The sequence below is a fragment of the Mirounga leonina genome, unplaced genomic scaffold, assembly GCF_011800145.1.
Source record: "Mirounga leonina isolate KUSES-001 unplaced genomic scaffold, KU_Mleo_1.0 Mir_200, whole genome shotgun sequence".
Taxonomy (NCBI): domain Eukaryota; kingdom Metazoa; phylum Chordata; class Mammalia; order Carnivora; family Phocidae; genus Mirounga; species Mirounga leonina.
In genome coordinates this window covers 19,259,044-19,272,028 of record NW_023270503.1, presented here as the reverse complement: position 1 = coordinate 19,272,028, position 12,985 = coordinate 19,259,044, and positions in this window count along the sequence as shown.

Here is a 12,985-nt window from a genome sequence, read left to right as displayed (position 1 = left end):
CCTTCCACAACTTCTCCATGCTCTTGAATTGCATATTAACTAGAAGCCTGGAATACATGTAACTTCTGAAACTCTGTGTGTGCGTGTGTGTGTTTTAAGAAGTTTTAGGTTTCTGTTTGCTCATTTTTATTTTTTAAAAAATCATGCATAGGGGCACCTGGGTGGCTCAGTCGTTAAGCGTCTGCCTTCGGCTCGGGTCACGATCCCGGGGTCCTGGAATCGAGCCCCACGTCGGGCTCCCTTCTCGACGGGAGGCCTGCTTCTCCCTCTCCCACTCCCCCTGCTTGTGTTCCCTCTCTCACTGTGTCTCTCTCTCTCAAATAAATAAATAAAAATCTTTAAAAAAAAAAAAATCATGCATATACATCACCTAGCTGCTTGTTTTTATATTACATGAAAAACTGCATTTTAATATTATGTTACATTTCACATAGACAAACCATTATGTTGCAGGTATACATAAGATATTAAAATTAATGTTGTTAAAAGCTTCGGAAACCACAGGTACCCTTCTTCAATTACATTTCCTACCTCTTATCCCAACTCAATGCCATGGTGCTCCCAAGAGATAACCACTGTCTTGAATTTTGAATAACTTAGTTTTACTAACTTGAGAATATAGCATATACATATCAATAGATATGGGTTAACGCCCTCTTTTTTTTCTAATTTTGGAAACATGTAAGTACTCACATATGTGTTATTGACATAGTGTCATATTACATGTTGTTTTTATCTGATTGTAGTACTTTTTCTTTGTTTACTCCACACTTCCTTCTTTTCCTCTCCTCCACCCACTTCCACCTTCCCTCACCCCATCCCACAGACAACCCTCTTTTTAAAAAAAAAAAGTATAAAGAACTTTTTTTCTTTAATTTTTTATTAACATATAATGTATCATTTATTTCAGAGGTACAGGTCTGTGATTCATCAGTCTTACACAATTCACAGCGCTCACGATAGTACATACCCTCCCCAATGTCCATCACCCAGCCACCCCATCCCTCCCACCCCCCTCCACTCCAGCAATCCTCAGTTTGTCTCCTGAAATTAAGAGTCTCTTATGGTTTGTCTCAGACAACCCCTTTTAAAAACATGGTGTTCAGGGGCGCCTAGGTGGTTCAGCTGTTAACCATCTGCCTTTGGCTCAGGTCATGATCCCAGGGTCCTGGGATCGAGCCCCGCCTGCTCCGTGGGAGGCCTGCTTCTCCCTCTCCCACTCCCCCTGCTTGTGTTCCCTCTCTCAGTGTCTCGCTCTCTAATAAATAAAATATTAAAAATAAAAAAATAAGTAAAAACATGGTGTTGTCTTGCTTTTTTCTATACTTTGCTACCAGCTCATTCAACCATATACAAATACTACTGTTAGAAGTTGTACATTTGACAAATATTCATACAAAGTGAAAATGTAATGTACATAATCGTCTGTGTAAATATGCATATTTATTTTAAAATTTATTTTAAATGGAATATTATAATTGTGTTTTATGTTGCTTATTCAGTAATAACTAAAAGAAATTGATCCATATCAAATGATACAACTTTATTTTTTTCTTTTTAATGTCTATATGATATTCAATATTGTGGTTGTACATAGTTTATTCAGTCACTCTCATATTGATAGTCATTTGTTTATGGTTACTTATTTCTACTATGGACACTGCTTTAATAAACATGCATATGCATAAAGCCTTTGACTAGGGCCTTTATCACTTTAGGATAGATTTCTAGGAGTGAGGTTATTGGAGTTAAAGATATTTTTAATTCTAGGGGCACCTGGGTGGCTCAGTTGGTTAAGCACCTCACTTTGGCTCAGGTCATGATCTTGGGGTCCTGGGATAGAACCCTGAGTCAGGCTGCCTGCTCAGTAGGGAGTCTGCTTCTCCCTCTCCTTCTGCCCGTCTTCCTATTCCTCTTCTGTCTCTCTCTCTCTCTCAAATGAATAAATAAAATCTTTTCTAAAAAAATATTTTTTAATTCTATTAAGTTTTGTTTCATACTTTTGTAAAAAGTTTGCATTTCCAAAAGAAATTTATATTTCCAAAAGAAATTCATGGGAGAATACTTTTCTTCAAATTCCTTACCAGCAATAGATCTTATTTCTCTCTCTCTCTTTCTCTCTTCTCTCTTTTTTTATTGCTGCTCTGGTGGGTAAAAGTGATATCTCATTGGTACTTTGTAAGCCCATGATCAATACTGAATGTGACTATCTTATTTGTCTGATGACTATTACATTTTCTTCTCTGTTAATTGTCTATTTTCATTCTTTGATCATTTTTCCTTTGGACATTTTAGTTATTTCTTGGCAATTTGTAGGAATCTTGTTGTAGTGTAAATATTACCTCCTTATCTGTAATTACATTTTTATTCAATAACATTATTTTTCTATTAATATTATATTGTTATAAACTGGGCAACAACACAAAATGAATACCAAGAGTATATATCAAACTGTCATAGGCATGGCTTAATCAGAAACCTCAGCTAGTTGTCTCAAACACAAGGAAATAAAATAATTTCCAAAAACAGAATCTTTTGTGGTTTTCTAATCTCTTGACAAGGAAGATGGTCCTTTGTGACTGAGGAGGTAAAATATTTAAAGACTAAACTTTCTTGCCATGAAGGAGATTTAGCCATCTGCCACTGTTACAGTTTAAAAGAGCACCCTCTGCTCCTGTAAGCAAGGAAATGTGCCCTTGAACAATATAATACATAATCCTCACAGCTGGAATTAGAACAAATAGAGTTTAATGTGCTGATAAAACCATGGTTATCATATTATTTTGACCACTTGGAGATTTTAGCTCTCAGTGGGTCAAATTTCAGGACTGATTACCACCTATGAATAGCATCCAAATGAAGTCCTTAAAGTAGGTAAATGTAGACATCTACTACTTGCAACTATTCTGTTTTTCTTTTAGCCAGACACTTTCTTGGCCATTTGGGGGAACTTAGTAGCCTCTAGCAAAAGGGAATATAATTAACATCAGAACACTAGGTGCACAATATGTAATTACACTCCATTAGAATCTATCAAAACAAGATTATAATTACACTTTGCACATGCCACATTCCTTGTAAGGTTGGCAGTTCAGACCCCTGCTAATAAATACAGAGCACTCTGCATTCTGCAGACTTCCTAGTCCAGTTAATGATGACCCATCCACAGCCAGCTTAGTTTTTAACAGAATAAAGGTGTTGAAATGGGAGTTTGAATATTAACAACAAGAAACTAACTAAAATGTGTTAGGTACAGATGGGAAAAAGTCACTAAAGCAAAAAAAAAAAAAACAAATCAAAACAACAACAACGAGGCAGGAAAGTAACCTGATGTAATGTGGCAAAACTTATTTAGCAGAATTTTTAGAAACTGAACCCCAACTTTGGACCAAGTGTTTGATTTATGCTAAATTTGTGACACTTGACTTTCCAAAAGGCTTTCAGTGTTGCCAATATCTCTTGTTCAACCAAAACTTTATAAGACAATAATCAACTAGGGGAGGGAAAGTTAGAAATAAAACTGAACACTTATTAGAGCAAGGCATTTTATATGGTGAATATCTAATTTAAGCCACACAACAAGTCTGCAAAGGAATTATTTCCCTATTTTACAGAAGGAACAACGCAGGTCTGTGAGGTTGTGTAACTTGCCCAAAGTCCCTTAGTTAGTGAATGTTAGAGCTGAGATTCAAGCCCAGGGTTTCATGACTCAGGAAGCAATGATCTATTATATAACCACACCCCTACCAGGCACACACGAACCAGCATGTGGTAAGTCTCTGGTTAAGCTTTACTTTCAAAACAAGACAAAAGAAGAAGAGGAGGAAGAAAGGCAGTTAAGATTTATGTGAACATGGAGAAAAGAAAAACACAACAACAACAAAAACTAAAGAAAACTCAGGGCAACAGAAAGATTTGGACAGAGCATTGAAAACAGCAATGGAACTGGATATGCAGAGGGAAAAGAGGATACTTGTACGTGGTGACAGTATTCCATAGAAGTCAGATGGTAGGTGGTGATATTACTCGATCTCTATCATAGAGAATTCGGCTTTTATTTGTCCAAATTTTAATAGCCCACAAAAGGTTTAATTTAAAGTAAATAGAGGGGCACCAGGGTGGCTCAGTCTGTTGAGTGTCCAACTCTTGGTTTCAGCTCAGGCCATGATCTTGGGGTGGTGAGATTGAGCTCAGGCTCTGTGCTCAGCATGGAGTCTGCTTGAGAGTCTCTGCTCCTACCCTGCTCTCTCGCTCTGTCTCTATCTATCTCTCAAACAAATAAATAAAATCTTTAAAAAAATAAAAAAATAATTACAAAAAATAAAGTAAGTAGAGTCTAATGAGAAATTCTTAGGTCCTAGCACAATGCCCAAGGTTTGCTTGTCCCATGCTCTCATAAAGTAATCACACAAAGACAAAATGATTGTTAAAGCTAGGGGATAGGTAGTCAATCCAGTGGAAGAGCCACAACAAATGGAGTGCATAACATGTTTTAACTGAATGTATTCAGAGAAGATGGGTAGAAGGATCACAGTCCCTTATATTAACTGGAAGCCTGCAATGCATGTAGCTCCTCAAACTCCATAGTCAAAGGGAAAACATGAGAAAAAGATTCAGTAAAAATCCCATACGCCAACCCCTCCATTTCATAGGAAGAGTTAATCAAATATTTCTCTACAAATTTAGAAGCATAAACACATCAGTGGTGATTTCCAGCCTAGAAATGTTAAAGGAAAGGATTTTCAAAGATATCTACTTTAATGCTGTCTCCTTTAATTTGAGGAAACAAAGGCTGAGACAAGCGCTGACTCAACCTGAGTTATAACTGGTAGAACCTGGATCAGGTGCCAGTCCTGCTGTATTCAATATACTTGAAACTGGATGAGTGGGTGTTTGTAAATCCCCTTGAAAAAATTTAGGAAACTGAGCAATACATATTTTACTTTAAAAAAAAAAAAAATTGATTTGGAGTACCTGGGTGGCTCAGTCAGTTAAGTGTCAGACTCTTGGTTTCCGCTCAGGTCGTGATCTCACAGGTTGTGGGGATCGGGCCCCACTTTGGCCTCCACACAGCGGAAAGTCTGCTTGAGATTCTCTCCCTCTGCCCCTCGCCCCTCTTACATGCACGCACAGGTGAGCTCTCTCTCTCAAATAAAAAAATAAATCTTAAAAAAAGATTGATTTTATTTTTACTTCCTTGCTTCTCTTGGGCCCCTGCATTTGATAGTTCTCCAAAGTCTGTAATACTGGCTGGGCTGGAATACTTCATCTCCTACTAAGGGAATACAACTTTCTCTTTCTCCTTTTTCTTACGATTTGACTGTCTCATTTGTCTCATTCTTTTTGTTCCTGATATTCTAGTTTCTTCTAGATATCATTTATTTCTCTTAAAATGAGTCAATAAACCCTCTGCAAAGGAAGTAGATAACATATATTGGAAACCTTTTCATCTAAGTTCATATTCTTTTTGGCTTATCACGCTCACTTATTGAAATATTTGTCTAAATAAATAAATCCAATGGCAAATGAAGATTTCTGCACTAATGTTTTAATCACAGAATAACTTGTGATGATGAAAAAAATTACGAAAATCTCTATGTTTAGTGATATTGAAAGAGTTAAGTAAATTCAACTGTTCATATTCTAGAATGTTATGCTCCCATTAAAGGCTCTTAGAAAACTTTTAATAATATTAAAACACATATAAGATTATAAGTGGCCAATCCCATAGAAAACACAAACATTTCTTTTGTATGAAAAGAATATTTGCAGGAAAAAAGCTGTCAAGAAATGTACTAACATTTTTTTTTAAATCTTTTTGGTTCAGAATAATTTTAAATTTATAGAAAAGCATAGAGTTTCTGTGTACACTTCACCTAGCTTCCCCTAACGATATCATATAGTCCATGGTACATTTTCAAAGTGAAGAATTTAACAGTGTCACAATATATTAACTGAACCACACACTTTATTCAGCTTTCACTAGTTTTCTCACTAAGATCATTTCTCTGTTCCAGGATCTAATCTAGGATACCACATTGCCTTTGGCTACCATGCTTCCGGAGTCTTCTAGAATCTATGAGTATTTCTCTATGTCTTCTGTTTTGTTTTTTCAAGTCTTTAAAAAAATCTGAAGAAACTTGTCAGGTCTTTTTAGAATGTTTCCCAATTTGGGTTTGTCTGATGTTTTCTCATAATTAGTCTCAGTTTATGGAGTTTTTTGAAAGCATACCATAGAGGGGAAGTGCCCTTCTCATTATGTCATATTGGGCGGTACATGATAACGAGTGACTTATCAACTTAACAACAGTGACTTATCACTGATGATATTAATCTTGATCACCTGGCTGAGGTAGTGTTTAGCAAGTTTCTTTGCTGTGAAGTTACCATTTTTTTATTCCATACTTTATTCTTTTACTTATTATTATATTTTTTTTAAGTAGGCTCCCCACCCAATGTGGAGCCCAGTGTGGGGCTTGAACTCAAGACCCTGAGATAAAGACCTGAGCTGAAATCAAGAGTCAGATGCTTAACCACTGAGTTACCCAGGTGCCCCGCCATACTGTATTCATTTAAAGTGAGTAAGCAGAGCTTGCATTCAGGCAAAGAGAATGAAGCCACACTGCCTAAAGAGGAGTATGTTACAAATAACGCAATATATGTTAAGAAAAAAAAAAAAGAAGAAGAAGAAGGTAGCGGGAGGGGAAGAATGAAGGGGGGGTGGAATCAGAGGGGGAGATGAACCATGAGAGACGATGGACTCTGAAAAACAAACTGAGGGTTCTAGAGGGGAGGGGGGTGGGAGGATGGGTTAGCCTTGTGGTGGGTATTGAGGAGGGCACATTCTGCATGGAGCACTGGGTGTTATGCACAAACAATGAATCATGGAACACTTCATCCAAAACTAACGATGTAATGTATGGGGATTAACATAAGAATAAAAAAAAAAAAGAAAAAGAGGAGTATGTTACAAATATTATCCGGAGTACTTCTGTAGGAAAGATCCCTCCTGCAGTATTAATATATTCATTTTTATATTACTGTGGGCTCATATATATTTATTTATTTGGGGGGTTATAATCCAATATTATCTTTACTTAGTTTTTCAAAGCACACTAAGGACATTAACACTGAATTATGCCATTATCATTGACTTCTCTTTTGCTACATTTAAAATCTGTCCACTTTTTTAAATGAGCAGATACCAATTTTGTGACCAGAAAAGAAAACAAAAACATTAATATCTTTGCTAACAAAGGCAGACCACTAATCAGATTACTCATATTATCCAGTGTAATTTTTGTCTTCCCCAAGGTTGTGTGAAATTGGGCTACTATGTGCTGATTTGGGGTGAGTTTCACTCACATTGCCCATAGGATGAGTTAAGGGCTACCGATGGGATGATCCACAGCTGACCCTTAGGGTTTAGGCTACACGTATGTCTTATGTGTTGGTTCTCACCAGTTTGTGTTCTGACAGCAGGACACATGAGCCACAGGAGTGGGGACAGCGGGAGTGGGGACAGATATCTTCAACCCATGTACCCTCCAGTGCTGAAACCAAGGCTCTCACTCCACACCAGTTGCCAGCTCCACCCCCAGTGTGTAGCAGTCGTCCAGGAGTGGCTGTTGTCTCTCTCCTCCGAGGGATTTGAAACCATTGCTGTGTAACCACAGGGGCTCTTCTGCTACCTTCTCTGATGTCTGTATTGAGGACATTATTCCCTCCTGAGTTGGTCTTAGTCCATGATGATTAGAGGGATAGACATTCCCCGTATGAACGGACCACTTTTCTCACTCTGCCCTCAGGCCTCTCAACTAGATGATAGGGGTATCATCAAAATTGAAGGAGGTCATTCTAGGAACGCAGTGATCACGGCTTGAAGAATTTAAGGAAAGATGTGGTTTTACCTTTATGCTAAGAAGTTCCAAATGATCAATTTAACATGGCAGGAAAATAAATTATTGTTCACATGTTCCTCCATGCTCTGGATAAAACTGCCTTTGTGGGCATCATCACTAAAGCAAAGTAAAAACCTTGAGAGAATCACTGGAAGTCAGTGGCCACTGGTGATAGGGTGGATGATGCAACATCATGAGTATGTAGCCAGCATTAAGTCAATGAGATTAGGAATTGCAGAGCGAGAGGATCTCTATTATTGCAACACAAACAGATTCCAACAAGCCATGTCACTGTGAGCAGTAACAGTGTTACTACCTTTCTTGTCTTAGAAGATGTGAGGTTAGCCAGAAACTGCACAGTTGACATAAAGGGGAAAGCAGGGAGAGAGAGAAGAAGAAAGAGAGAGAGAAAGAGAGAGGGAGAGAGATGGATGGTTGGACTGTGCAGGAGAAGATGGTGCTTGAATACCACAAATGTTCTTCACATGTGCTGATGGATAGGACAGTAGAAAATTGAATGCATGCTTCTTTATCCATTTTGCTGACTCTTTATCAAAAAATCACTGTACCTCACAAGGCCCATGAATTTTATATTGCACCATTTAATCCAAGTGTTATGCAGGAAGGGACCCCCCAAAATATTTACTGGGATTCAGTATACTCAAAGGATAGCCCTTTTTTTGGTCCCTGTTCCCACTGCTGTGCACAAATTCCCAAACAACATATATTGGGGGCAATCCTTCAGGATATTTAGTATATTCTGGTTTTGTCCTTAGCTCAATGGTTGCTACCAATCTCCAAAATAGTGGTCAGAAAAAGAGAAGGAAAAAGTTGTCTGCTATGTTTGGGTCTCGCAATTTGTTCCCCAACAGAGCTGATGGAGGAGGATCACTTCATTTTCCATTTAAAAATCCCTCAGGGTTTGTGGAGGTTTGACACCTGTATTTCACTGAAGAAGAAGAGAACCACTATCTTCATTAGGGAAACCTCTACTGAGTTGTGTTGCTGGGGAATTACAAGAGTGTAATCTCATGTAGAATTTTAACCAACTCACTTAGAATGCTCCATCTCCAGGTGAAATCCCCAAACCCTAACTGTAACAGGCTCATGTTACTTAATTATAATTACATGAAGACTGTGATAAGGGAAGCAAACATATATGTAGGAATTATAAAAGGTAAAATACATATTTAAAAAGTTTAACCTCACTAGGAACCAAAATGGCATAATCTAAAATATTGCATTTTGCCTATTGCTTTGGCAGAGTTTAGTTTTTTTTAGTATTCAGCACTGGCAAGCATGTGAGCAAATGGCCTGTGATTCACTGTAGGCAGGAATGTAAATAACTAAGTTTTTGGAAGGGTAATTTGGATGCAGCTATCAAAAGTTTTAAAATGTACATATATTTTAGTCCAGCAATTCTCTTTCTAGGTAGGTACACTCAGTTTTGTTTTGTTTTGTTTTGTTTTTACAAAAAAAGCTTATTGCAAGATAACTATAATTAAGTCAAATCAAGAAGAACTAATCTAAATGTCAGAGCAAGAATTTATAAGTTGTATTTCCATACGATGAACTTCTCTGCAGACATTAAAAATCATATGGAAGTATCTGAAATACAGGAAATATAATACATTGTTAAGTAAAAATAGTATGTTCCACCAGCATGACACATTACAATATATATGTATATGTGCAAAAAGATGACTTAGCAAATGTTAACACTGGTTCTCTCTAAATGATGACATTGTGAGTTATTTTCTCTGACTGATTACTTTGGTTGTGAGCTTTTAAATTTTCCTTTTCCAATTTTCTGCAGTGAAAATAGAATACTTTTATAACCTAAGGAAACTACATGTTATTTTTAAACTGCTACTTTCTCACTCATACATATGGGCAAATACATTGTCTTCTAACTGCACTGGTTTCTATTTATATACTCTACTAATATATCAGTTTTATTAAGATGATCCCATTAGCGTTTAGGAAGATTCTGAAGTCAGAGCAATTAAGTGATAATAAACTGCTTTCACAAAACACATTTTTAAAATTAGTAGGACGCATAAATTTTAAGTCCACAGCTTAATGAACTTTTACATAAATAAATGACTTGGGCAGAGATGGAGAGCATTTCCATCGCCTAGATCAAGACCTAGGACATATCTATCATCTCAGAAAGTTGTTTCTTATGCCTCTCTAGTCAAAAGCCATCCTAGCACTTTAATTCACAGTAGCTGTAGAAGTAATAGTAAAACTGACTACTTGTTTAGCTCTTGCCATGGGCTTGCCTCTGTGCTAGATACTCTAAATATAATATCTCATTTAATCATACTAATTCTATTATACAATGAAGAGAAGAGGGGTTTTCAATATTAATCAATTTGCCACACAAATTGTTGTTGGTAAATAGAACCCAAACAGGTATTTGGTTTCAAACTTGAGAATTTTTTCCACATTATGCAGATTTTTATTAAGTTGAACAATGGAGTTTAGTAATAACCACTCCCAAAATGACTTGATGTAAAACAAGTTGAGACGTCAAATAAGGTGAAGCTGACAGAGATAAACACTGGAGACCTCTAAATACCTAAGGGCAGATAATCCTTAAGTGCCCAGCACACTCAGGAACTGGTTTGGAGAGCTTTAGGATTAGAGTCACTATAGTACATTATATTGCTCCAGGAGAGCCCAATCCTCAAAAAGAAGATTACATGTCCTTCAGTACTTTAGGACAACCATTTAGGTTTTAGAAATTTTTATTTAGAAAAATAAAAAAAAAAACACTGTGTCCTAAGCAATTGTGAAAGAACATAATTCACTCAGAATCTTACAGAAGAACCAAATGGCGATTAAATTAACGGAGATATTATGCATCTGAAACTAAATTAAAATTCATTTTAGTGACTGTGTACGTACAAGTTCTCAGTTCATTACTCTTCCGACAGTTTCATTCCTCTGCCGAGTTGGATGATTTCCCCAGGCTCTGCTTCTTTAAATGACTGACCAGGAGAGGAGCTGCTCCAGGACTCACAACATAAATGGACCACACACCAATTAGCAGCGGAAAGAAGCAGTCTTTACAATGCATGTAAATTAAGTATACAATCAGCAGGCTTTTCTCTTTAGCTAAAGCCCTTCCATGGGAAAACACTCAGGAGACCCTCTCTTCCCTCTGCAGCAGCCGGAAAAAAAAAGGCAGTCACCCTCAATTCTGCCTCAGAGATAAATTAAAACGGCTATTTGTATCAGGTGGGAAAAGAAAGGGTGATTTCCCACATCAGGGAACCACCATTAAGGATCCAGAGCTCTATCCGCTGGCTATATTATTCATATTTATTTCCTGTGGGTTTAGAGAAGCAAGAATTAGAAATGAATGGCATTCTTGACTGCTCACAAGGGATTTGCCTCAAGCCAAACTCCTCCTTTAACTTTACACAGTTCTTCAGTCTCCAGATGCTGCATGTGCTATTCTGCCATCAGAAAACTTCAGACTTATGACAAACCCAGAAACAGTGAGACAGGGAAGTCAAGCAGCTTGGGATGAAGGAAAGAGCAAGATCAAACAGATACTGGAAGCCCAAGGGGCAGGATAATTCCAGAGGAAGGGGCATTAGAAAAGAGGATGAAAAAAGAAAGAAAGAAAAAGAGGGTGGACCATAAAGATAATTTTGCTTTCTTTGAACCATTGACAGCTCTCAGCCCAGGATCAGACAGCCAGCTAATCAACATCTGAACAGGATATTACCACTCTGAAAAACATGCCTATTTCCAAAAATAAAAAAACTCATCTGTATTTCAGCTTAGTCTTACTCATAGAGGAAGCATTCCAAAACTTTGACCTCTGTTAGCATCAAGGGATCAAGCATGCAAATTAGCACTGGCCCATAGACCCTCTGCTGAATCACACTCATAGCAAGTGCGATGTTAAGGGAACGTGCAAAATATCAGCAGTGACTTTAAATATACCTCATTTTTCTTAAGCCCTGTTAAGGAGAGCTTCATACAGAAATCTTGCATGCGATTTCTATACCCTGTGGAAATCTCAGATTATAAAGAACCTTCACCCAAACTCCATTCTCTATCCCATTCCCCCTCTCCTCCCAATCGTAAGCATTATTAATCCACCCCCTCTTGAATGTACCTCCTTCTCCACTCTATATTACTGGGCATTCTTCATTTAGCAAATCTTGGAGGAATGTTTTTAAAGCATTTTGAATCAGAGAAGATGCTTTGCCTTCTTTTTCCAGAGTATTCTGTAATTTCTACAACTTACTTAGCCTAGTGAGATCTCAATCCTGACCACACATGAGAACCACATGGAAAACTTGGAAAAACAAACACACGTACTTTGGTCATACCCAAGACCAGTTAAATATCCAAAGATAAGGCCTAGACAATTCTATTTTTAAGACTCCTGAAGTGACATTGATATTCCTGTACTAAAGGTTAGATGCTTACATCAGAGGAAAAGCAACAAAAGACAGGTGACATTTCAAAGTTCCAACAAATGGTTCTCTGCTCTCCTGTGTTACCATCACAGATGGAACCCTGGACATTTTGAACAGAGTTTCATACAGCAAGGTAAGCAGGATATAAGCAAGGGACTCAGTGCTAGGGCTCTAATCTCTGAATCACTCTGTAAGATTACAAACCATACTTTTATCTCCTTGCAGATCCCCGCCCCAAAAAGCAATTTGGAGGAAGAAGCTTCAAAACAGAAATAATCAAAATGCTGCAGTAGGAAATCTGATAGGAAACATACAGCACTAGAAGAAAAAGAGCAGACAGCATTCATCATTCATTAAGTTCCCTAAAGCCCTGAGAAACACTGATTTGAGGGCTAGAAAAATATCATCAATTATATACTTACTATGTCTTCTTAACTGAAAGAAACTATTATAGTCAATACAATGCTTGGATGCAGAGTCTCTGATTCTTGTAAGAATGGATTTTGTCTGCCAAGACCCCGAAGCACTTGTGAGCGGGAATGTGCCTTGTGAATCTTTTCACTTTCCGCCTCAAGCCTCATATGCAATGACTTACTAATGATGAATAACATTGTTATGTGCTGGATGGATGAACTGAGG